This window comes from Galeopterus variegatus, unplaced genomic scaffold (genome assembly GCF_000696425.1).
Source record: "Galeopterus variegatus unplaced genomic scaffold, G_variegatus-3.0.2 Scaffold2307, whole genome shotgun sequence".
NCBI lineage: Eukaryota > Metazoa > Chordata > Mammalia > Dermoptera > Cynocephalidae > Galeopterus > Galeopterus variegatus.
The window spans coordinates 417421-421285 of NW_007728418.1; positions in this window are offsets into that span (position 1 = coordinate 417421).

The following is a 3865-nucleotide window of genomic DNA, read 5'->3' on the forward strand; positions in this document are numbered from 1 at the left end:
TTATTATTAAGTTAATCTAAATTTACAACATATAGTCAGTGAGTGCTTGAGTATTAAGGGATAGCCCCCTATTCTACTTATATTCTAAGTAATTCATTAAATTAGAAGTCTTTCTTTTGTATCTGCCCTTGAAAGTAAGCTTATAAAAACAAACAAAACACCAAACAAACAACAACAACAAAAAAAAAACCAGGGGAAATAACATTTCAGTAACTGAGAAATAAATCTCCTTACCCATCAATATTCTTTTTAATTTGGCATGTTTTAATGTAACATGAGGAGAGAGAACTACTTAGCACATACTGAGCATTTATTATAGGAGATTTCAAAAAGTCCAAAGAAAAATCAAGAGATATGCATCTAGAGAGGCAAAACTCAGAGGAAATGGAAGAAAATGAATTAATAAATCGCCCTTCAGGGTGAATTCCATCTTCTCCATGTAGATTTGTATTAAAAATAAGAAAAGGAGAGTAAATAAATACATCCGTTTGCTAAAAGTATATAGGCATAAAGTCCTGCCCATCTCTGACTAATGGATTCCAAGAATTCATAAATACCCTGTGTTAGTATAGAAAATTCACGTTAGTCTCTGCCTAAATTAACTAAAGTGGATCAGAAATCTGGGGTTGCTTCTGTGAGATTATACGCTGTGTGAAATACTCCTTCCCAAATGCCCTCTACACTTCAGATCCATAAATTATTAATGTTGTTAGGGGCAATGTATGGAAATTTACCCAGATTCCAAAATCCAAAACAAAAGAAAATAGTTAAAAATGAAAGAGAGAGAAGTAAGGAGACAATTATATTGGTTTGGTGAGAGTTGAAGCACTTCTACTACTCCATCAGCATTGATTTTAAAGATCTGAATGACATACAGACTGATGAATAATTCACATTTCATTTTTTAGTTCACTGACCCTATACATGGCTTCATAAAAATGAAAATAATGTTATTCTCCTGCTTCATTCTCCATAGAATGGAATATGCTTTTGTAGCTGGGTAGCATTTTTTGATGTAGTCCACTCCAGCACATTGTATACACATATATTTGCATGTCATACATTTAAAAGAAATGTTGAGTTAAAAAAAAAAATTCAGTAACATGTATAAAGGAGACCATCTTGCCCTCTACTGGCCGATGTCCCAGGTCTGTAAAGAACAGTGCTGACTATCATGTAACAACTGGTTACCTGGCAACTAGAAACGGGACAATGTACAATACAATTTTGTGTCCTCAGTCTGGGATTAACAAAGGTAATTAGGGCTATATCCTAGAAGACCGAGTTTTCTTCCATGGTCTCCCATCTCTATTCTAAGAATTTAAAGCCATTATGCTAAATTTTCTAGCTTAGGAAATGAAGCAGTTGTTGATGCTATAAATCGACAAAAATTCCAGAAAAAGGAACACATTTCTTGGGGGGTAAGACATGTTAAATGAGATCGTCCTATGAACAGGTCGATTTTGAGATATCTTTGGGTACAAATGAGGAGTCTATTAGGAAGTTGGAAAATCTTGCAGTTAACAGTGGGAAGGAGAAATATTATAATAACTGTCCATATTGTTCTTTCCATTCATTTGAAAGTAACTTATCTCTAGTAATATTAGGTAGTCTGTTATTTCCTTTATTGGCAGGTACTGCCTCACCATCTTTTTTGGGTTAACTCCACTTAGCCAAATGTTTTCCAGTGAATTATACAACAGAGTATTAAAATTGAAGTTTTGGCTGTGACCCTATAATAATCAATACTAGATACCAAAGGCATTTGTAATACAGTTTTAGTCAAAAAAAAACTTTAAAAAATAGATGTGTGAAACGTATGTATGAGACTTTTGGTATAAGAGACATCTCACCTCCATTATAGTTATAATAGGGCAAAGAACAGAAACAGCAAAAAAATTATGGGCAATGCTCTTTTTGAAGAGGGTGGAACTTTGGTCTTCACTGACCCCCAGTGGATGGAGGGTATTGCTTTACAACTTAAGTAGAAAGCTGAATATTTGTATCCTACAGTTTTGGAGACCAGTGAACTATTTATTGGTAGAATGTCCTAATGAGCTTACGATAGCAGACTAAAGGGCTGTGGCTTTTAAGTAACTCCACTCCCAGAATTTGTTGACACAAAGGATCCATGAATCTATCCTGAGGGTCAGACATGGACTATCCGCACAGCAGAGAGAGAGCTGGTGGTGGGCTTGTCATATCCCACCCATAGCACACTTAGAAGGTGAAAACAGATGTCAAAAGAGGCATGTCCAGTTTCCCAGGGGGCTGAGGAAGGAGTAAGCAAGAATCTAAAGATGATTTCACCATCCTTAAAAGAGCACTGCAAGTGAGAATTCTCAAAAAATAAAGGATGTGCCTGTGGTATATGCCTAATTCAAAAAGTGTCAAAACCAGATGGCCACAATTGTACCAAATAACAATGTTCCAGCTCGTTTTAGCTCATCGTCTTCCCAGATATCACCCCAAAGAAGTTACAGATCATAATTCATAAAATGGAAAGGGAGAGGTAGAATGGGAGCTAAAGGAAATGTATCTGAGCTCTTTCCCCAATGTCAGGCTTTCCATTTGAGATAGGCCCAAGTTAGCAGAAAAAAAGAGAAAGCCTCAACCTTATATCACATTTGGAGTTTACATTATAACATGGAAAAGAACATTATATCTAAGGAATTGGGATTTATTCCACAACTTAAAATTACTGAACTTCCTTGTAATTCCTAAAAGTGAACAGAGAATCCTGCTACCTGCCCAAATTTTCATTCAGGATCAGGAGCAAAATTAACCCCAGTGAGTAGATGTGAAGGGACTATGAAGACCCAATAAATTGCTTTACGATTGTATCCCATTAGTAGTGCGTGTGCAATGCCCCGGTAACCATGACAATCTCCTAACATGGTCGGAAGTCAGAGGACTTGAGTGATCCAGGCCATGGGCCTACTTCATGCCATATCTCTGCTCTAGCTTTCCTGGTTCACCCAGCCTTTGCTCACATATATCAAAAAATTATACAAGATGAGTATTTTGTGACTGTGCCCTTTCCATTTTTATCAGTTCCAATTTTGAAAAGTAAAAAATTCTTTAGTTAATTTAAATATATTTCCCTGAATCTTCTACCATGTTGCCCTAATTCTGCCTTTTATAGTTACACAGAATAAAATATGTGCCTCTCTCATATGATAGCTCCCAGGGTTCTTGAAAAGAGCCGTTATTATATACTTTTTCCCAGCCTGCTATTCTCCACACCGAACAGCTCCAGTTTCCCTTGCTCCTGCTCAGTTATTTTCACCACTTCCTCAGGCAAATTATCTGCATGTTACAAAGTATTCCACCTCTTCCTAAGAAGTATGAACAGTTCTTGTTCTGCAACCATGAACTATAATGAACGTTTTCATAATAAGATATTGATGTACTTTCCAAATTAAGCTTTTTTATAAAACTGTGAATTTTTAGAGTCAGTAGTCAGATATTTGACTTAATTCCGAGAGCTAACTGCTACTTCTCCTTTTCTCATGTGTCCATGGGGGCCTTCCTAGAGTCATGATCCTGGCCTCTTGCCCACCCATTACTTATACAACCCCCGAGGATGTGAATTGCCAATTTCATGAGTGAAAGCATGGCTCCAGTTTTAATAACAATAATCTATTAACAGGTGATAATCTATAAGGGATTAACTTTCTCCCCTCTCTGCCCAATACCAAATAGAGGCAATAATTTGGATAGACCAAAATTTTCCCTGGGGTAACCTGTTCTAAGAAGTGATCGGCAATGGGGAAGAGGGCAAGGGAAGAGTAGGCAAGAAGTGGGAGACTGGAAATAACATCTTTGCAGTCATCTCCTAAGCCTCATTTCCCAAACAGTTTTA